This window comes from Cuculus canorus, chromosome 1 (genome assembly GCF_017976375.1).
Source record: "Cuculus canorus isolate bCucCan1 chromosome 1, bCucCan1.pri, whole genome shotgun sequence".
NCBI classification, from domain to species: Eukaryota; Metazoa; Chordata; class Aves; order Cuculiformes; family Cuculidae; genus Cuculus; species Cuculus canorus.
In genome coordinates, this window is record NC_071401.1 from 193679583 (window position 1) to 193702883 (window position 23301).

General features: G+C 40.1%; 1 protein-coding gene across 5 annotated transcripts in view; it reads left to right on the top strand.

Moving 5' to 3' along the window:
* Positions 1-23301, top strand: part of ATXN7L1 (ataxin 7 like 1) — a 118319-nt gene that overhangs the window by 47248 nt on the left and 47770 nt on the right. The window contains exon 1 of one of the 5 annotated variants that reach the window (XM_054049839.1): positions 20328-20458. The exons of the other annotated variants lie outside the window; for them this stretch is intronic. The gene's annotated coding sequence lies outside the window, so the exon portion shown is untranslated. Of the gene's footprint in view, positions 1-20327; positions 20459-23301 lie in introns of those variants that run through there. 5 annotated transcript variants of the gene reach the window in all.

Consider the following 23301-nt stretch of genomic DNA (forward strand, 5'->3'; position numbering starts at 1 on the left):
TTCTCTGTTGTTACTAATTAATCATCATTGACAGAGCCTAAAACAAAAATGCAGGTATAGAAAGGGATATGAAATATAGTTACAAGGTCAGTGAGTGGTATAAGCAGGAATCTGACAAATTGGCATAGATAACTTCGGCACTTCAAAAATTCACCCTGAGTTGATTTATCAGTAATTGAAAATTTCTTCATTCAGAAGTTTCTTTGAATGAGAAAGCAGGAGCATTTGGTAGCGTTGAATCTTGAAGGATTATGCACTGGGGACCAGTGAATGTTCAACAAGAAAACGTTCCGTAGTGAACAGAGTGGTACACCTGTATGCAGCTGCTATTAAGCATAGCAACCTCCTCTCCCCTGGTCCCCCCTTACCAATTTCTGGACCTGTGAATGAAATTTAAAAGAATGGAAGTAAAACATGAATTAATTGTCTTTTCCCTAATTTTTTCTGTTAAGTTGTGCCTTTACAGTACCTTAACTGTGCAGTAATTTTACAAAGCTGATCTTAAATAAATTGACTTAGGAAGCAGAGCTGGAAGAATAATAATGACACTGGGCTTTTCAGTGCACTAGAATTGCATTTTTCTAGTTTATACGTAATTCCTATCATTATAAATTAGCTTATCTCTTTTGCATGGTGTATGCATTGATAATATTTGAATAATGAACCCTTTGGGTTTTTTTTTTTTTTTTACTTTGTATAAATTGTGGTAAACGACACAGTATGTACTTGAACTGGATAGTGGTGTCATGGCATTGATGGGAGATACATATCACTCGTAATTTCTTTCAGTCAAGATTTTAATAGAGATGTAGTTTTAAATAGTAACCAATAAGGATTTCTTTTAAGGAGTGTCCATTAATAGAACTCAGCTGTTGAAGGTTGACTGGAGCATTAGGCTTAAGTTTAATCTCCTCCGTACTATAATTTACAGGGCTGTGTTTAGTGCATCACTCTTCCAGCTGCCTCACTGGTAGAGGGAGGGGGGTTGTGATAGTGGGAAAGCAGAGAGAGGTGTAGTGAAAATTTTCCCCCACATCCTGTAAAAATCTGGCCAAGTTAAAAATAGGAAGATTTGGCTTGAGGTTTTCCATAGCATGTCTTTCTTGGTCTGAATAAGGTGGATCTTTTCCAGAAGATCAGATGTACAGAAGGGATATTTTTAAAAATAATTTTAGAAAAAAAAGACTTCATGGTACTGTTCCTGAATAAAGCCCAAAAGAGAATTAAGAGCTTTTTGAATTCTCTGCTTGGAAGTGTTTGGGTGAGTAAAAGACAAGCAAAATCAAATAGATTTTTATATCAAATTTTGATGCACTGTAAAAAAAGTAAATTTGAAGTTGAATCTGAATTTGCCAAAGGCTCAAATAAGAAATCATAGTTTCTTCAGTGTATTCAAAAGTACAGAAGTGCTAAGAGCGAGTATCTTCTTTGTTACCTGTCTGTTTATTCTGCATGTGGCCAGACAAGAAAGGTGTGGGGTTTTTGAGGGTGGGGTTAGAGTTTTTTTTGGTAGTGCAAGATTTCACTCTGGTAATTAACATTTGGATTAGTCACTGCCTACCAAATTATAAGTTCCATTCCAAGTCTGTAGAAGTCTTGCTTGCATATAGCCCTGCTCATTGACTATGACTTTTAGCGGTTGTCTAAACATTTGGGGTTTAGGTAATTTTCTAACTTTTGCCATTTCTACTATGTTATTGTTTAGCAATCTCTTGCAAAGCATATTACAAATTTAGGGACTTATTGCTGTCCTTGCACTAAAACTTTTACTGGAAGTTGGCCCATACAGTTGATTCTTGTCCATCAGCTGTTGGCTTTTTCCAAAGGAAACAGCAGCAATTCTTGGGTAGTGTCTTCTCTGGAAGCTGAACGTATCCTGTGCCATGAGTTGTGGTTGCTGAGGCTGCAGGTGAGGTGGTGGGTGCGGCCGGAGGTGCAACTCATCTTGTGCATTCAGTGCTCCCTTTAAAGCTGTAGAACCAGGCATAGAAGGAGGTTGGATAACCCCAGAATACAGCTTTGGCCCTTACAGCTGCCAGGATTAGGTGGCCTTGTCATGTACAGTGGTGAGTGGAAGTAAAACCGGAACGGCAGCTTGTTACTTTCCAGAAGTGCTGCTTCTGATAGTCTGAAATATTGCTTCCTGACATCTACAGGCCACTTGGGGTGCAGTAGGGAAGAGAGAAGTCCCTTGACATGCAGGAGGATGACAAGATAGTCCTAGGTCATTTATCACAGAGTGCAATGGAGAACAACTGCAGTAAATGACAACCTGTAGTTCAAGATCTTTAAAGGGCTTTTTTAAGTTGGAAGTAGTTACATCGAATGCCTTTTGTGAAGAAATAATTTTTAATGGGTGTTTAAAAAAAAACCTTTTTTTTAGTAGGAAGAAATCTCAGCTATGATAAACTAGTCAGAACAAGGCTTGCAAATATACTTTAGGTACATTTCTCACAATTTTCAGTAATAATATTTATCCTAGCTATTCTATACCTTCTCATTTCTATTTTTTCTTTTTTATTTTAATGTGGTTTTTTTTCTCCTCGTATGCAAGCATGTTTGTCACAGCCTCATGTTTAAAATCTAGCAACTTCTGATTATTTCATTGTAATACTATTACTTGACCTCTTGGTACTTGACTAGTGCCAAATCTATTCAAAACATTACATTTGCATGCATAAAATACTGTACTTAAAATTCTCATCATTTCAAATATAACTGAAGATCTATGTGTTTCACATTTCACAGTCCTGGAATGATTCATGTAATTATCTTAATAGCTTAATGTTATTCTATTTAACTGGTGATAGTAATGTAATAATTGTCATATTAGAATCTAAAATATTGATTTAGGCCTTGTTCTAAAATTTATTTTGTTTTTACAGAAAGGTTAGGCACTGTAGGGTACTGTTTTCAAAATAACATTTTTTGCATTCATCTGGATAGATTAATGAAATTATATTCTACAAGATATTATGAAGAACTTTTTAAAATGTCTTAGACAAATGATGATGGGCAACTCATTCTCCTCACTAGGTGTATATTTTGATTCAGTTTCAAATACTTGATTTAGCATGCTGCACCAAGCCAGGCCTATTGTTAAGATGCCTAAATAAAATCTAGGAAACTTGCATCATTAGCTGTTTGTTTGTGAGACTAGTGATGATGTTAACCAGGAACATTTTCTTTGATTAGTGTTCTGGGAAATAATGTTCCCCTCTCCCCCTTTTTTGGACGGGCTTCTTGTTTCTGCGAAATAATCTTTTATCATGCCTAGCATCTGCTTTGCAATGAGTGGAGTACAACTAATACCATGCTTACGCAAAACATCAAACATTGCATAGAAGAAATGTGTTTAAGGCAAGCATTGATGTATCAACACCTGCTTTCAGTTCATTCCCTGTGTTGTATAAGGTGTTCTTTTCATGACTGCATCATCAATGTTGTGCTTTACTAATTGTGTAACTAGAGAATTTTAATTTTTAATTTTTTTTTTTTAGATCTAGTTTTAGGTTTGAGACTGGTGATTGCAAATTTGTTTCATTTTTTAATTCAGTTAGTTGGGGGAAGGATTGGCAGTAAAGAGTAATTTTTAGTGCTGCTTTTACGTCAAAATATTGAAGAAGGAATACAGCCATATGAGCTGAAACACAGACCAGGAATTGTTCCATAATACTGAAAAGGTCTGCATTGATTTTAAGTGTTTCGGATTACTTTGTTATATGTTTGATGGTGATCGGATTGCATGAACTGTGGAGGCCAGCGCATCCTCCCGTGTACTTTAAGCTTTCTCAGACTTTGCAGTAGTGTGCATGTCCAAATGAGCCTGAAGACAAGTGATTTCTCGTTCTGTGACTCTAGGTAGCTGAAAACTGTAATATATGAGTAAAAATAATGTTTTGGAATTTGGATAGGACACCAAAGGACAAAATTGCTGTTTAAATAACTCTATAACTCTTTTTGTCACTGTCTAAGGCAAGATGCATTTAGTGAGGACACTGAAATTATCAGTCAAGTTTTTCAGTGTTTTTGCATGGGCAGAAAAGGCACAAAACCAGGACCAGGTGGTTAGGGCTTTGGAGAAGGGCACAGTGCAGAACTGCATATTCAATAAGACAAGAATAGGAATGGTGCAGCAAGAAAATCAAATGGTGAAAAGAAGTCTGGTGTTTGTCATTGTGCTACTAAACTATTCTGTTGACCCAGTGATTTTTTAACTTAGTGGAAACTTGAGAGCTCTGGGGTGCTGTGGAAAGGATTCTCAGAACTTTGAGAAGAAATACCTACTTTTTTGGTTTGGTTTTGAAACAACTATGAACAATCATTTCCTGTCCACCTTCATAATACAGTGCACAATAATCTTCCTCTATCGTCACTCATCCAGTTGGACAAGTCCAAATCTGTCTAATTGTCACTCTTGTAAAGACTCTCCATGTCTTTGCTACGTGTTTTCATATCTTGCCCAACTCTTGTAAATCATATTTGAAAGGAGGGAAGCAGTGCTATGATGTGCTGTATTCCTTGCCTAACATTGGGTTTGCCTTTGTGACCACCACAGATCATTGAAATGATAGTTTCATAGAACTGTTACAAAACCAGTTTCTCATTACTGTGTAATAATAATTCAAAGACCATCATTTTGTGTGTAAAGTTAAGATTATTTTCTTCTTCCACATCTGTCATTTTACGTTTCTCTATCTTGAATTTCATTTACTATTATATTATACCTTTCGGTAATGTTAGCTCTTTCTGCAATCTGTTGATACCTTTACTACTCTGAGTAATTATATATCAAGAGCTTGTTCTCTCACTAACCACCTCCTTTTCTGGATCATTTCTGAGTATGCTGAATAGTTCAGGCCCTAATGCACGGCTCTTGATGCATGCCACTGCTGAAATTCTTTTTTTGAGGACCATTTTCACCCTTCTCCCCGTAAGTAATTTCTTAGCCTACAGGTGAGGGTTGGAACCTTCCTTCCTGTTGCACAGCAGTCATTTTTTCTTTAAGAAATGTGAATACATAGGCTTGTTTCACTTGCAAATTTAAGTAGACGGTGTCAAGCAGATTACAAACAGCCAATGTCAATGGGTATTTGCAATCACTCACATGGACTGCATTTTCCTTTCCGTAAAGAAATGCTGATGGGAACGGGTATCTCATCTGCCAGTGAGTGGTGTAAGAACTCTGCTTGCAAGACTTTGCCTGCTTCTCCAATTGTGTGTCTTATATAGAAAAAGAATGAGAAGGGTTGAGAGAGGCTCAGAATTACCTGCGGGTTGAGGGACTGGTGCTTCTGCTACCGAAAGACAGAAGTTCAAGTCCACACTGATTTCTTCTCCTATTTTTTTTTTTACTTTTTATAAAATTTATTTTATATCTATCTTGTATAAAATAATTAATTAGCTGTTGAACAGAATAAGAGATATTTAATCCCTAACTTTCACAAATTAACTTTGACTCACTTGGGATTCAATCTGTGGTTCAGGAAAGGTGTCTACAAAAAGCTGAAATAATTTCAGCGGGAGGAAGGGAAGGAGAACAAACCCCCTCAACATGCTTCACAACACTTTGTCCTCATAGTCAGAGCCCTGTTCTGCAGAGGGGAGGATTTGGGTTCAGTTTGATTACTGAAAGGTGAGTGCTTTAATCAGGGAAGTAGTCATCTAATTGGGGTTCACCACCTTTCTCTTGTTTAGAGACTTGGCACTTAGATGGCTTTTTATTAAAGAAGAAAACTAGTTGGAGATATTTAGTATTTTATCACTCTGAATTTTAAAAACAAATCCACTCTCTGAACCAAGCCAAAGTAGCTGGTCATAAAAGAGAAATAAAGCCAGTCACAGAATTGCCAAAATCGTTAATTGATATTTGGGTGGATAAAAGCCACAATAATATCAGCTCCTGTGTTTGTTGGATCAGTGATAACTATTGATGTGTCCTGAATATAAAGTAATTTCGAGGGCAGTCAGGATGCTCAGACGGCAGTTTTTACCAGCAGTCGGTTGGTTGACAAAGCTTGAGTGTTCCCTTATGATTCGTCTGTCTTATCGCTGCACAGCTCGTGTCCAGTTGATCTGGTGGCTCTGGAGAGCTATGGGCTGTACATGCACTGAGTTAAATATTCTCTAACAAGTAGCATGATAATACGCCAGGTGCCCAGTAACATTTGCACTATTGAGGCCAGGTTTTTTTTCTTGCCAAGAGGTAAAAGGGGAAGAAGGGAAAATAAACCTCAAATGAAAAAAACCAACCTTTTATATTTTCCCCCAAGAGCAGAAGGACACAAGGACTTGTACAAGGATGTTAAAGGCAAACCCCAGGGCCACAGTTCACATTCCCTAGTTGGGAGTCCTGGGAGTCATGAAAACTTCATTTAGTGTCTGTTTTTCAGACTTGAGACAACTGGAATATTTTTTATTGTCTTCTGTTCCATGGGCTGGATTTCTACTTGCTCCATAAGCCTTATCTGACAGCCTGGGGATAAACCCATCCCTGGTGGTGTTCAAGGCCAGGGCTTTGAGCCAGTCTCATCCAAGTGGAAGGTGTTGCTGCCCATGGCAGGGATTTGGAACTAGATGATCTTTAAGGTCCCTTCCAACCCAAATAATTCTGTCATTCTATGAAGAATGAAAGGTCAGCAGCAATGCTGCAGCGAGGAACATGCTTAGAGGGTTTTGGGGTTTGTTAAGGGAGTTAGGAAGAGAGGCAGGTGAGGATATTTTCATATCTAATCCACATTACATTTGCAACTTTCACTCTAGTTTGGTTTTGTAAACTAGGGAAATAAAACCACGAATACTGGACTACCATGTCTCACAGACATGAGTAGTTTTGATATCATTTTGGTACCTATTCAGTCATTCCCCAGTTGTGGAGTTCTTGGAAACAACAGCTGAAAAAGATTTTATCTTACAGTTAGCATGGGTCAAGTGACGATCCTGCGTGTGCATGCTCTAAGTTTGTTCCTCTTTGACACTTTGTGCCAGTTTTATCCATGTGTTTTCCTGCCTTCCCATAGTGATTCTCTTTTAGCAGTCCCAGTGAACTGTTGTAGGAGGCGTAATGGAACAAAGCTGTTGCTGCTTCAGCCCTAATTTGAGGATGCCCAAGTCTATTTGAACCTGTGTGGCCTGTTTGCCCTTTGTGTGATGAAAAGTCAAAATACAAAGGCGGACTTTGGAAATGCAGGCAGGAAAGTGCCTTTCTCCTTTATGTTTCCGAGATGTGTCACTGAAACCTGGCGAAGTGTGCTTCAGTCTCTTCATCTTTGCTTTCATCTGCAGAGAAATATTCAAGTTACTCAGTAGCCTCTGTGCTAGTACAGTTTTATTTCCAGTTGCTTATCATGGGATGCAGTTATGTGAAGGAATTACAAAGCTGTTGCCAGCATTTGTGCCAGAAGTGCTGTTTAAGCAGACAACTTGGGTTTGGTTTTGTTTTTTAACTCACAGGTGTGGATGTAGCAATTCCAGCTGGATAGGATCCCTAAGATGAAACAAAGTTCAAATAAACGATACACAGAGCTTCAAGTATTACCCTTTCAAAAGTGAGCTATAGAAACAAATGCATGTATTCCACTGAACATCTAAAAATTCAGCTAGCTTAATGCAAGAGTTTGTTTTATCCATTAGTTATTCATTGAGTGTTTGCTCTATACTTCTATTTTATGAAACAGAAAGATTTTAGTTTTTAAACTATTTTAGCTTAGTGTCATTTTAGTAGAATTGCCTTGTGTCTTGGGTTTTTTTTGTTTTTTTTAAAAGTTTGACATTTAATGTAGAGTTGGATTGGTTTGGGTTTTTTTCCCAAAACATACATACAATATATAAAAAAACTAATGCAATGTAATTATTTTCTTTAATACTTAAGAAAAGTTAGAATACCTGTTGGAAAGTTCTGATTAATGGAAAGAGAATCCTCTGGGATCCTCCACTGGGATCTGCCCAAACAGGGTTTTGTCCGGTCCACCACACTCTCATTTTTTGAAATCTCTTTTATGAGAAAATGTTCTTGGAAAAGTGATGCTGCCCTCTTAATTTCAATTAACATAATCATCTGATACATGTGTGTGTCTGTGTGAGAGTCAGCTAATGTTGGTGAAGGAGGTGAATGCATAAAGTATACTTAATTCAGCTTTGTGAAGCATATCATTGGAGTTACATTGGATGCCAAGGTAGTGTTTTCTTTATGGTCTTCTGGTGTTTTTCTTGTAAACTTTAGAGCAGTCATTTTGTGTTCCTATGTGGCTGTACAGCATCTGCTTAAAAGATTGAATTAATGATAATTTATAAAGTATAAGTTATAGCCTGTTTCATCACAAGTAATCGTAATGGGCAGTCCATACAGCAGAGATCTGAAGGTGCTCATTCAAACGCGTCATCTGTCTCCTCTAAAACCAGATGTAATCTCAATATGGTGTCTTTTTTTATACACACTTGTCTGTGAAGCTGGTAGAATTGATGTTTGTTTTACTGCCAGTAGAAAGCATATTAAGTAAGCGCAGGGAGTTGTGACACAGGAAGGGGTTAGAACCTTGCTTCATTCAAAGGGGAAGCTGCTGCTTCTCAATGTTTGTGTTGCAAATTGTTCTGGGTTCTTAAAGGCTCTATTTCACCCTGCCTGGCACTGCTTTTGGTTTGTTTTTTTCTTTTTCACTCTAAACTATGATTCTTTTTCTCAGTACAATTCACATAAGATGTTTACATTGAATAGGCAGCATCAATATTGACCTAAGCTCGTTTTACTGGTTAATCTTTGCTGTTCTTATTTTGTGATATCATAGAATCATTTGGTTAGAAAAGACCTTTGAGATCATCAAGTCCAACCGCTCCATATGCTCCACTTCAAAGCTCAGCTTCAGCTGAACCACACGGATCAGTCCCAACTTAATGGTTAGTTTTGGGGATGTCGGTTTGTTCTTAAATAATTCAACCCTCCAAGCTGAAGTAGGACCACAGATATAGCACAGGCTTGTTATGTTATGCAGGTATAGTTGGCTTATTTGAGACCTCCTCACTTAGCAAGATGTGTGCTGGTCTTGTTTGGAAGAAATGGTTTGGGGTCTGCAAAGTTTCTGCCAAGATCTTCCATGTCAGTTTTCTATGATTTGATAAAGTTGAGTGGTGACAGTGCTGAGCTAGTGCTGGTGTACTCAGAGGATAAAGTGTGGACAATGTGGTGTTAGCTGGTGCTACTGCAGTGGATGTATTATATGTCTTATTCAGGTCACCTGAAGGTACTCCTGGAAATTTTAAAACATTGTCTATTTTTTTATGTTTAAAAAATAAAATATACCTGTTTGCAAAAACTGAGCTCTGCTTTTTGTACTAAGAACAAGAAGTTCAATTAGATCATCTAGAAATATGCATAAGAACTGTTGCTGGGTGAAGCTGTAGTAATGAATAACTTGTTTAAATGGAAGAGTGACAGCTGTGCTGAGTATTGTATAAGAAGCTGTGCTGTGGCTTAAATCAACAGGTAAAAGCTATTAGATCTATAAAATGGAAGAATGTTGAAGTTTTAAGAATCAGTTATATTACCAAAAATAAGATTTTATCGTGTAGGCTTTGCATGTATTTATCACATGGTATGGGCATGGAGACCTAGGCTTACCTGTCTTTAGGTGAGGACGCTATAGACATCCATATGTGAGGCACTTATTCTGTATTTGCTTTACATTAGTGATAGCAAAGGGAATTGTCATATAATTAGACTAACATTTAGCAGCTTCTTTTAATTATAAAAAAATACTAGCAGAGGAAATGCTGAGCAGGTTATTTACTTTATTGCCTTATTTTCACCACGATGTAAGAGCATCTGCTTTACCTTCCCTGCAAGTGCTCCTTGGAGCACAGTGCCTCCCCCATTCCACAGGACTCAGCTGGCCAAGCAGCGCCTCTCCCCATTAGTCATAGTGCTGCATACGTGAAAGTAATTCTTTAAAGTAGCTCATTTTTTAAAGATTATTTCATAATACATCATTGCAGTAGCACCTTCTTGTAGGCATGGACCAGGTCTTGCTCACTAAGCACAGGCAGTTTTATATGGCATAGAAAGATGCTTTGCAAATAGATGACTACTTCTTTCCTTTAATCTTGTTTCAAAATTGTTTGACTTTTACCATTCAAACACAGCTTCTATTCACAAGTTTGAGAGGCTTTTGAAAGCATATGAATGGTCATTTTCCCAGTTTTTCTGGAACTTAACATAGTTAACTTCCAGCAGTGTCTGCAGCTGGCTGCCTGATAGAAATAACTTGCATTCCTAGAAACATTAGATTGTACTGGTGGCAAAAATGACTAAACAATTTTAAAATGTAACTCATACTGTTACATTAAAATATGTCTTGTATTAATTGATATTGAAAGATTAACTGCAGTGATGTTAAGTGTTGGTTTTATTAATGCAGATTAGCCATTTACAGAAAAGTTCTCATATTGTAGCAGCTTGCTTTTTTTACTTTAATTGCAATCCATCTGTTCGTACATTATTGAAAGGCTTCCTGATGCCTGTTACTTTAGTGATCTTTCCTTAATGTGTGGAATATTCATATAGTGTCGCAAGAAATGCAATAACTACTTTGCTTGTAGTACAATTGAACATTTAAATCTTTATGCCTTTCATACTGGTTTTTCTTTTGATGGACAACTTAAGTTTTATTTATTCCATGCTGATTTACTGGATTTAGTGTAGTGAAACTTTGTTTTAATGTGGAACTTAGTTTTAAAGTAGTGAGAGTTTTAATTCTCAATTTAACTAAAACAAAAGGGTTTTAATTAACTAAGAAAATAAACAGTCTGACTTTTGTATTTCCAGTTCATCTTTTATTTGAAAGTATTGGGGCAAATTAAAAACGCAAAAAAAATTTATTTTAAAGTTTAGGTTCTAAAGAATTTTCAGTGGTGGGATTATATTTTTTTTGTAATTAAATATATTAGTCTCACAAGTGAGGTACTGCTATTATTATAGCAGTAAGTCCCAAGTCTGGCAAGGTGCACTCAGTATAGATGCGTTATGACAAATTCCCTGTGCCGCTGCATTACTTCTCTGATAGTCTTTTTTTCCATGTGTAAAAGGCACTGATGATGTGGGTCTGCAGAGTCCAGGAGGCTCAGCAGCTCTAAGTTATTCTAATGCTTTGCTTGTGAAAACGAAGCACACTGTTTCTTGGTGATGCACACAGAGCGAATGAAGAGTTTTACTCCTTTTGTACCCAGTTCTTTACAGACTCCTGATTGCATTTCTCAAAGTATTACTGTATGAAGACTTAGTTACTCATTCTTCCCACATTTGTCCTGTCATCTCTCCTGTGTGAAGTCCACAGCTGAAGGCAGCTGGGTTAGCTCAGACCAGCCAGTGTGGTGCAAGGTGATTCACAGAATCATAGAATGCTTTGAGTTGGAAGGGACCTTAAAGATCATCCAGTTCCAAGCCCCCTGCCATGGGCAGTGACACCTCTCAGTACACCAGGTGTCTCAAGGCCCCATCCAACGTGGCCTCGAACATCTCCAGGGATGGGACAGCTGCAACTTCCCTGGGCAACCTGTGCCAGTGCCTCATCACCCCCATAGTGAAGAATTTCTTCCTAATGTCTAATCTAAATCTTCCCCCTTCTAATTTATAGCCATTCCCCCTTGTCCAATCACTACATACCCCTATAAAAAGTCCCTCCCCAGCTTTCTTGTAGCCCCTTCAGGTACTGGAATGTCGCTATAAGGTCTCGCTGGAATCTTCTCTCCTCCAGGCTGAACAGCCCCAACTCTCTCAGTCTGTCCTCACAGCAGAGGTGCTCCAGTCCTCTGATCATCTTTGTAGCCCTCCTCTGTACCCATTCCAACAGCTCCATATCGTTCTTACGTTGGAAGTTCCAGAACTGGACACAATACTCCAGGTGGGGTCACAGAAGAGAGGAATAGAGGGGCAGAATCATGCCAGGTCCTGCACTTGGGGCACAACAACCCTATGCAGTGCTACAGACTGGGGGAAGAGTGGCTGGAGAGCTGCACAGAGGAGAAGGACCTGGGGGTGATGGTTGACAGCCAACTGAACATGAGCCAGCAGTGTGCCCAGGTGGCCAAGAAGGCCAATGGCATCTTGGCTTGTATCAGAAACGGTGTGACCAGCAGGTCCAGGGAGGTTATTCTCCCTCTGTACTCAGCACTGGTGAGACTGCACTTTGAGTACTGTGTTCAGTTCTGGGCCCCTCAGCACAAGAAGGATGTTGAGGCTCTGGAGTGTGTCCGGAGAAGAGCAACGAAGCTGGTGAGGGGGCTGGAGAACAAGTCTTACCAGGACCGGCTGAGAGAGCTGGGGTTGTTTAGCCTGGAGAAGAGGAGGCTGAGGGGAGACCTTATTACTCTCTATGACTACCTGAAAGGAGGTTGTGGAGAGGAGGGTGCTGGCCTCTTCCCCCAAGTGACAGAGGACAGTACAAGGGGGAATGGCCTGAAGCTCCTCCAGGGGAGGTTCAGGCTGGATATCAGAAAAAAATTCTTCACGGAAAGAGTCATCGGGCACTGGAACAGGCTGCCCAGGGAGGTGGTCGAGTCACCTTCCCTGGAGGTGTTTAAGGAACAGGTTGATGAAGTGCTTAGGGACATGGTTTAAGGGAGTGTTAGGAATGGTTGGACTCGATGATCCAGTGGGTCCTTTCCAACCTGGTGATTCTATGATTCTATGAATCACCTTCCTTGAACTGCTGGCCACGCTTCTTTTGATGCAGCCCAGGATACAGTTGGCCTTCTGAGCTGCGAGTGCATATTGCCGGCTCATATTGAGTTTCTAATCCATTGGCACCCCCAAGTCCTTTTCTGATCAATTGATGCCAGACTGTTAGCACTTGCTATTGTATCCCAAAGAGCATGGTTACAAATGGGGCAATGGTCAGTGCTGTTTTGTGAATAAACTGTTGAGCCTCAATGATGAATGTTCATAGATTGGAAGAAGACAGTATGGGTTGGAGGTGCAGCTGTAAGAGCAGCCTCAAGTCACAAGGTATAGCAGTTTCCTTTTCTAACATGGATTATCACTGAGTGACAGCCGCGGTCCTTGTAAAATAAGCAAGAACCTGTTTCAACAGCAGCAAAACCCCCAGCTTTAAAACATTACCATCTCCAGTATGTTTTCGCTGTAGGTGACATCGGTGCCCTTTTTACAGCTCTGTTGGCTGTCACTTTGCCAGATTGTCACTTGTTGGGCATCTAATGGGCACCTCAATGGATCTGATGGAATGCTGCAGAGAGGGCAGAGCTCACTCATCTCACCTCCTTACTCAGTCCTGGGGTCCTCTCTCTTCCGTGCAGTGCTTCTGCTGCTCACCTCACCATGCAGTGACTCTGTTCTCCTTGCTATCAAATCATAAGACAAAGCTATTCACTTTGATTTATTTGTATTTTCACACCTTTCCCCCTTTCTTTGCTTAGTTTTCCACTGGTTTAGCAAGCTAAGCTCACCCGTCAGGGTGGCAGGTGGCAAGGAAAAAGCAGGGAGAATATGTGGTTCAGAGCAGCACTTACAGAGGGAACAGCAGCAGCAATTAATTATTAAATCAGCTCTGCCTGTCTTATCTAAACTACAATCTTAAAAGCACATCTTTTGAAAAGGGCACCTGACCTTGAAGATGAAAGATTTACTGTCTGAATTAATCTTAAAGGGGTATTTTGCTAGGCTATGTCTTTTCAGATTGGAGTATTTTTTGGTAGTTGGTGCCTACAGACTGTTGATACATCTAAGAATAGGTGGCAGCGTGCTATTCCCCCCAAAAAAGTGCTCATCTCTAATGGGAATTCACAGCCCTGAAGGGGAACATGTGGTAGGAAGTTTAAATGTGTGGAGTAAGCCCATTAATATTATCAAAAAACACAGCAAGTCTAGATGGACAATTCTAAAACTCCATGTATTCTGACTGAAGAGGATTAGTTGTGAATTATAGAAAATGGTAATTAAATGTGGGAGGAATGGTGGTGACTGCTGGAGTTCATATCCAGAATATTGCCTTCTGCATCACTGATTTCAGGAGGGAAGAGATAACAGATTGAATACAATTTTCTCCAAAAACTTGGTTAATTTTACGTACAGATTGTTTTTATTGTACATTATCTGAGCAAAATTTATTTAATGAGACTGCAAGCATGTTACAGTTTTTCAAAGGCTTGAGATCAAGAAAAAAAAAGAAGCAAGGAAGTTTTTATGTTTTAAACATTTTATAAATATTTTTGGATGTTAGAACTAGACTTTTATAATATCATTCTGTAGAAGTCTGAGGTGGTACACATAGTCACAGAGCAAATAATGAGAAAAAGCTGATTCAGGAATTAAAAGTGTAGTAATAAACCTGTATTCCTTCCTTGCATGCAGGTGACTTTAAAGTATGTTTTCTGAGTGTGCTTTTGTATGTTCAGATCAATCTATTCTGGACTATTTTTCGTAAGTCGATGCTGAGGTACATGTCAGCAAACAGTTAAATACTGCTTTGATGGTTTCAACTAACTTCTGTGCAGCTTGCAGTACATTTTGCAGTACTGTCAAAATGTGCATACCCACAGGCCATGAAAATGATGTGCATTTATTTTAAATCTAAATCACTGATTCTAATGGGAGACTAAGAGACTCACTGAAATCAAACCTTTATTATTGGTTAAGTCGGGAAGAGGTAGCAACTGAAATTGTGAAATTGTAGAATCTCACTGCTAAGAAGGGTACCATTGGGATGCTTGTGAAGGTGTATGCAGCATTGTGCACATCAAGCAACAAATTTGCTCAAATGATATGTTTGAGGCCTTTTCCATGTAACACCTTAAAGAAATGTGTGTGTAAGGACAAAATTAATAAACGCAGAAAACCACTACAATATACAGCACCAACGCTCCTATCAGAAATACTACTTTTTCATATTTTACTTTTACATTCTTTACCTCTTTATATATCACTTAACATGTAAATAATCTTTAAGAATATTCAAAAGCTTTCAGAGCCCTAGAACAGTGGGAAAGGTTGTATGAGAGAAGTCCTGAAGGATCTGTTGTCTCCATGAGTTTGCTTGAAGAGTTGCAGGTTTAAGTGTTGGAGGACTGTTCATTCCTGCTTGGGTTGGTTTCATCGGTTACCCTCGAAGCATGTAAGCATGATGCTACAGCTGTAATGGTACTGCTGAACTCTATGGCACTGGGGCGATGTCCGAGTGTTTGATATTATCATTTATGAGCAATTGAGGATGAAGACTGTTTTATGTGATTGTACAATTTTAACTCTTAACTATGTTTTGGAAAGACAGCATGCTCACTCCTTGGTCCTTCAACTTGCTTAGAAGTTTTACAGAAAGAAAACTGTGTTCAACTCAAAATGGAAACAAAATTTTGCTCTTAATTTTGTTGTTACAAAACTTTATTTTTTATAAGAGAAAACTTTAAGGAGCTGTTAGGGATCATGACCAAGAAAGAGAAACCTTGTGATAGACTTTAAATAAGCTCTTTCTGAAAAGATGACATTTTTCCTAAGAAAGCAGCTGGTAAGTTGTCTTTTCTTAAGCCATTACAGTACTTGAAGCTGTTTTTAAAATGTCATTTGTATGCATATTGACATATGACTGTGCAACATCATCTTGCACTGGATGAAGAAAGAAAAGGGAGAGAACTGTGTTTGACAAACATCTCTGTATGGGAGGGACAGGGCAAACCTCACACAAGGATTGACTGCAACCAAGTGAAAAGGACTGAAGCAGCCTTTCATTGCCTGAAATATGGACAAATCTCAGATATTTGGAGAGGGCAAGCAGAAAATAAAAGGGGATGTCTCAGGGTACGAATATATCTCACGCCTTTTAGGATTTCAAAAAAATAATGGTCTAATCTATGGATTTAGAAGTGAACTGTGCAGGACTAAGGCAATTCTCAGTTAAACATGCATTCCTCGCTTTTCATTTGCAAGAGGTTAAACAAGGAGCCAGAATGCCATGGCCTTTCTGGAGGAGCTGATGTGAAAATTTGGGACTGCTGAGACATCAGTGTGATCTGTATGATAATGTAAGGTTTAAGGTTTAAGGGAGTTTTAGGAATGGTTGGACTCGATGATCCAGTGGGTCCTTTCCAACCTGGTGATTCTATGATTCTATCAAGGTAAGCATGACTGAGTGTCTGTCAAGCACTACATCTTAGTCAGGGCTTTGTACTTTTCCTCCATACCGCAACAGTTGTTTAATTTCTTTATGACAATCTATGATGCTTTAAGAGTAGCAGGACCGTTTTATAGGCCACAAACACAGCTTTGTAGAGCATGTTCCTGAAAATTGTTCAGATGCTTGATATTTTGGTGTTGATGAGTTATGGTAATTGGAATTCATAAAAATTTGAGTCCTCACCTATTTTCTGCTAAATGTGGTTCAGATAATGTACCTGTTGGCAGTTATTACCAGCATTCTGCGGAAACAATCAGCTAGTATTATAGGGATTCTTCTGAAATAATCTCTGCAGGCAAAATCAGTACAGTTTTGGGTTTCCCAAGTGTTCTGACTTCTGCTTCTTGAACACTTCTCATGGCACCAAAACATAAATCTGATTTGGGGCTCAAAGTGAGATTAATATACAATTACCGAAAAACCCAAAAAACTTCATCCAGCTGCCACTCAAATATATGTGCTGGTGTTTTGTTTCTCTGATGGATTGAAGTTTTTGCCTGGAGTCTGTTCTGTTGGTTTTGCTGATGCTGAATTGCTGAAACTGTAGCCTTGTTTCTGGGTGTGAAAAAAAACCCTGACCTACCTAGCAGTACGAAGAAACACAATTATTTTGGCACTATTTAAGGCCCGCACAGCTTTGGTAAGAAACATGTATGCTCCCAACAGATTGGATTATTGTATCCACATTTTAAAGTTTTAGACACGGAATGCATTCTCAGACTAGGTGGTCTCCATGTACCAGGTATAAGAAATGTTCCCCAGGTTCAAGTAGCTTCAACGTGCAAGCTGCCTGGTAGTGCCAGTGTCCATCAGGAAAGCACTTAATATTCAAATTTGGGGCCTCCTATTGAAAACTCTATGGGAATATTCTTCTGATGCACAGTACAAAAATCTTGCTATGATGTGCTGCTGGCACACGGGCGGAGCGGAGAGAGGCATCAGTAGGGACAAACCCAGCTCCTTCAGTGCAAAAATAACTACAGAGACTAGATATTTTATCTTCAAGATAGTCTTAAAAACACCCCGATATCCTGACTTCGTGCTGACGTTAAGCAAGTTAATGGCTATATCCAAGTATTGGTAAATAGACAGTCTCCTTAATGCCTTTATGTAGCACTGGTATTACCAGAGCTACATTCAAAGCTTGAAAAAAACAGGTTACAAAGGAATCTCTCAGCTGCTCCTTATTTCTTAGCCATCTCCTGCATGATGAGCAGAGTGATCCTTTACAAAAAAAAAAATCCTTTTTTCCCCCTATATTACCTACAGTGACTTGTACCTGCAACTATTGGCTTGCTTTGTTCTCAACCATTTTACAGATTGTGTGTTCTGTACCTAAAACTTCTGTAGTAAGATTCTAGAGACAGAAAATAATTACCTACAGTGCAATATTTTCTCTGTACAATTGAGTGCAGAACTTGTCAGCCATTAACACCAATTGGCTCGTATTATCACATAGTATAATGAAAATTATTTACAAAAAATAAATCTATAAGGTAAATGTCTGTGGTCTTCATCTCAACTGTAGAAGTCCTTTATAATGGAGTAAGTGTCTTGATTGTTCTTGATAAATTCCTCTTTTTAGATTGAAAATGAAAGCATTGCTTATCACTACTGAAACATTTCATTCAGATGCTCTATCAATCACTCAAGATGCCTAATATTAAGATACAGAAAACTGGCAACATCCCGATTGTATCTTAAACAAAAGCTAACATTACCCTTGCTCTTCAAAACATAGATTTTTATTTTCAGATAGCAAAAGCATCACTTTGAATTTACTTCTGCTGTGTTGTTTGCATGGATTCCCCCTCTAAATTCTGGTGTGTAGTTTTGTTTCTACATGGAAGTCAACACTTCCTTAACATTACCCTGCATTATATTCGAAACAGCCAGAGCCACGCAGTGACTGACTGGCCATTCAAGACCTGTGATGTGACCTTTATCACATGCTCACATGAGGCAGCGATCACCACTCACTTTGCAGCAGCCTTGCAGTCCTGTGGATCCCCAGAATTGTGTGTTACAGTGTCCTTTGATATCTGCTCCACAGGCGTGAGCCTGAGACATACAAATGGGTATTAGCAGTTTCTAACATTCCAGCCATAAAATGATGGAGGTGTGCAACACAACCCGTACTTTCTTTCAGCTTTCAGTTTCTCAGCTTTGCTGGAACTTTTTGTGAGCATATATTTTTGCTGATTTTTTTCCAGTCAGTTTTAAACTTCTTGCTTGACTGTGTCTTGTTATTTATTTACATGTTGTTATTACATACCTATTATTTCTGTACCTATTCCTTGTTTCTCTTCTGCTTATTTCTCTTTCCATATTTTATTTTGTTTCATTATCGTTTGGCTTCAGTGATTGCCCCTTCTGTGAGGCATGTTTACCTGCAGTGAATGCTTTCCTACACAGAAATCCCAGAAGCATTCAGGATTATTTTGTTTGGGCTCATGCCCCAAACATATAATCTGTTATACTTTTTACTATAAGCCCGATGTTCAAATTACATTTAAAAAACAAAAAAAAAACTCAAACCAACAGGTTATGCACCTTCAAAGATCTGTTGGCTAAATTTCTGGACTTCTTTTGGGGTCCAATGAGTCAGGATGTCTTAAATCCAGCTCTGTCTTTTGCCCTATTGAAAGTACTGCAAGAAGGAACTGCAGTGACTGCTGAAGAGGTTACTTACCGTGACTAATCTTTGAGAGAGCTGCTTCTATGTTTTCACACTCCCCATCCTCTTTCTCTCTTCTTCCAAGGCCTCAGGCAGATGATTCTTTGATTAAGAAAGAAACTTGAATAAAATGGGGCCATTCCCACTTCTGTTGTATTGGCAGAGTAGGGGGTGGTGCTCAGCTGGGGAGCGCAGCGCTCCAGGGAACATATTTTGGCATAATTTTCTGGGGAACAGCACTCCACACAGGTGTGCAGATATATAGAATTTAATCCTAAGACATTTTAAAGTACCTTATGATGTGAGCTTGCATTTGTTGAGGAGTTTCACATTGGACACAGCTGTGAGAATAAATCTGCACTTAAACTGGGGTCCCACGCTGGTCTACTGCTAATGGATGGTTTGGGCTGGTTTTGGTGGGCAAGCCAACAAGTGCTTGGCTGCAAGAAGAGTCGTATGTATGTGGGAAGAACCAAGGGATTGCCCTTTTAAATGTGGTTGAAATAAATTGCTTGTAATTAAAGCATTAAACATACTTCCATTCCAAATCTGAAGAGTTACGTTGAAGGAAGTTTTTCAGGTTAATGGGGAACCCACCATTTCCAGCAGCGGCGGCTGACTGAGGGATGCTTTGACAGGCGGAGCTCTGTGGTATTGATGTAGCCTTTTATTTCGGGTGGTGACACCATAGCTCTGATATCTGTGCACTTGTGAGTACAGAGGACTTGTAAGAAGGAAAATAGGTGATAAAGAACGTGGTGTTTATCCAGCAGCTGACTGTAACAGGATCCTAATTCTGGGTGCACTCATTCAGCACTGTGTAAAAATCATAGAATCATAAAGTGGTTTGGATTGGAAGTGACCTTAAAGATCACCCAGTTCCAACCCCCCCTACCATGCGCTGGGACACAGTCTACTGGATTGGGTTGCTCAAAGCCTCATCCAGCCTGGCCTTGAACACCTCTAGAGAGTGGGCATCCACGACTTCTCTGGGCAACCGGTGCCACCAAGCTCTCAGGGGTGATCATCAGATCCTCAGACGCTTGATTTTTAATTATGGGTTACCATGCGTCATTCCTCGGAGAGGAGCGGGTTACCATGCATCATTCCTTGGAGAGGAGCGGGTTACCGCGCATCTTTCCTTGGAGAGGAGCGGGTTACCCTTCATCTCCCTTGGAGAGCGGTGGTTTACTGTGCATCTCTCCTTGGAAAGGAGCGGGCTACCGTGCATCTTCCTCGGAGAGCAGCAAGTGTTGGAGTCCGAGAGGGGCACGGGGCGGGTGACTTCGCTGGAGGTCACTGGTGCTGCTGGCTGAAGGCCTTGCTTTCTGCGAGGGTTCCTAAGCTGCCCGAGGAGGAGTTCGCCAGCTTTTCACGGGGACAGCCGAGCGACGGGCGCACCGCGTCTCTCCCCGGGCGGGCGCCGGGGTTTTGCTGCCCGGAGCGCAGCGATCGCTCCCCCCGAGCATGCGTGGGGAAACGCCTCCGTGTTTACGGAGCGCGGCCCGGGAGGGGGAGCTCCCGCCGCTCCTCCGCGGGGCCGGGGCTGCCCGTGACCCCGGCGAGGGCCGGCTGCCGCCGAGGAACCCGGCTGGGGGAGCTGCACGAGGTACAGGGCACGGCTGTGGCCGGAGAGCAGCGCCCGCGGAGGGAGGCGGCGGGGATGGGCGGGCGCTCAGCGACCGCGAGGTGGAAAGGATGCGGGACTCCCGCTCCGCGGGTTCCTCCCGGGCTGAGCTTCCCCCGGCTCGGGAAATGCCTCCTCCGGGCCCGAGGCTTTGAGCAGTGGCCTAATGGTTTGTAAATAACAGAAGTCAGCGAATCAGAATGAACCGTGGGGCGGGGAAGGGGGGGAGAACACTGTAGTAGCGCATTACTTTAGCGTAGAAGGACAAAATAGATTTAATTAAGAGTATTTTGGACTCGGATTAGGAAGTGCCGGTACTGAAACTTAATACTGAAAAGTGCCAATACTGAAACATAACCAGAACTTTGACCCGTGCTTATCTGTGCTGTGATTTATTTTGTTTTTACCCAACTATATCAGCGTGTTCTGTGCAAATACAGTAGAATAGTTTGAGTTGGAAGGGACCTTAAAGATCATCTAGTTACAACCCTCCTGCCGTGGGCTCCAGTAGCTCCAGTTGTTTACAGTCTTGGAATCTGATATAGCTCATGATTTTGATTTTTATCTCCACAATTCTACACAAATTACTACATAAATTTTCAACTTATGAGCAGATACTAAACTCCATTTGCAGCCGTTTCAGAAGGGTTAAAGAGAAACAGAGGCAGCTAAGTAGAAACTTCGACCCACGTGTGCAAAACTTATCATGATGTCTCCCTTATGCATAGGATGTGTTTGTACAAAACTGTGTTTTGCTCTGCTATGGATATTTCATGTGTGACAATGTGGTAAAAAAAAAAAAAAGGTGCAAACTGCGTCTGATTACATTGGTAACAGGTAGTGGTTTAGAAATGTGTAATTCATAGGGGTTTTTGTTTGATTAATAACTTGACAGTGGTACCAAAGCAGTTTCAACACAATGTACCACTATAATGAGAAACTGCTGACTCTTGAATTAGCAGCTGTCAACTTTTTTATGGACTCCTTTATATATATTCCATAGAGCTTGTTAAATAAAGAACAAGGCAATCGCTGAGCATTTGCTTTTGGAAGCTTCGATATGGTTCTAGATGTGTGAGTTTAAATTAAAGGGAAGCGAGTACTTTCATTATACTGAATTATTCTTTAAATATATCTGATTTCTCTGAGTGTGGAGTTCTTGGAAACAGAGTGATTACCTGCATGCTTTAAGGCCTATATAGTATCAGGTTTAATGTCAGCATTACTGCTTTACCTCTGCTATGCTGTAGTATGAATTACAGCTGAACTACTTGCTGTGTGCATGGATTGCAGCCTCTCTCTAATGAACTTAGAAGGCAGAAACTTAAACTTTTGTATCTCCATTGTGTTATTTTTGTAATGATTATAAATATGAAGTCTAAGTGATGCTAGAAAAGTTTATTAGAGTTTTCAGGAGAAGAAGAAGCCTACTTGTTTACCCGAAACCAGTGTCATCTGATGGAGGTGGTGTCTGTCTAAGTCTGTGAAATACTGTGGCTGTTGAATGAGCACTGATTTCTGTAAAGCTAGAAATGTCCTGATGTATCCGACCAATATTGTTTTGTGTTTAATTAAAATACAAAACCAGCATAGAATAATTTGTCGTAAACTCACTGTGTAATGGATTTTGACAGGTAATTATGAAGAGGAAGACAAGAGTCATACAAAAATAGCTAATATCACTACACTGTTTAATAATTTACAATTAACCAATAAGGGGTGGGGAAAGCAAGTAAGATTTGTGACTGGTAAATTGACATAAAATTATTAAAAAGAGAGAGGACTCTGATACAGGACAAATCAAGGTTAGTTGTGAAAGTAGGTTCAGAAAGCCTATTTCAATACATTGACTCTTTGAGTCTACATCTGAGGGCCCCAATACACACTGTACCTGCAGGACGAAGCAGCCTGTTCTAGGAAGCAGTTGCTGAAAGTCTTAACGTTATGTTATACAACGTGCCCGATCTCTATTCCTACACCGTAATGCAGCCATGTATTAATGTCAGGTTGAGGCCAAAGGTGAGCCAAGAATGTTTTGAAAGAGAGGAAGAGCAGAAACAGAAATAGTATCCCTGTTTGATCTGTGGTATGACTGCAGCTGTAAAGCACAAGGCCCAATGTCAGGCATCACGCTTTGCTCTGGGGATTTCAGGCCATAAAATTTCACTCTCCTTTTGTAAGTGCCACCTCTGAAGTTCTCTGAAAGTGTTTCACAGTCTGTTGCTAATCAAGTTCCTGGCTAGAGTTGATAACTTGGGGTGGGGGAAGCAGTAATGGAGTGGAAAGTTGATGTAGGTGCGGTTCACGTGTAGGTGCTTGACAGATATGCAGCCAATTTACCTGGAAGTTACAGGTTGAGATTTGCTGTGGCAGTTACCCCCAGGAAGGGGAATTACTTGAGGTGTCTCTCATCAAGCCTACAGCAACTGAGGCTTTGAGCTGGACAGTGAGGTGGTGCCGGGGTTTTGCTTTTGTGGTCTTTCCTAGTTTGATGGGGCTCAAGGAGGAGGACGGGAGCCTTGACCTAATCTTGTTACAGTAAATGAGAGGTGCAAACTTTAAGCCTGCCACTAATGTGAGTTGTTGAATGTTTAATAGTCTTTTACTCCGAGTTGTTTACAGTAATTAAGTCCTTTCCCTTCTAGTTCTTGTGGTGCCATCCTCATTAGCACGTATTCCAAGATAAATACTATACACAGGACCTGCAAATACAGTACAGCAGAAGATAAGTTTTCTGGTTTTACTGTCTGAATGCTACACCTTCCAAAATACATTAGACCCTGATTCCAGGTTTGCATCCTAAGATAGAACAGCAAAGAAAGATA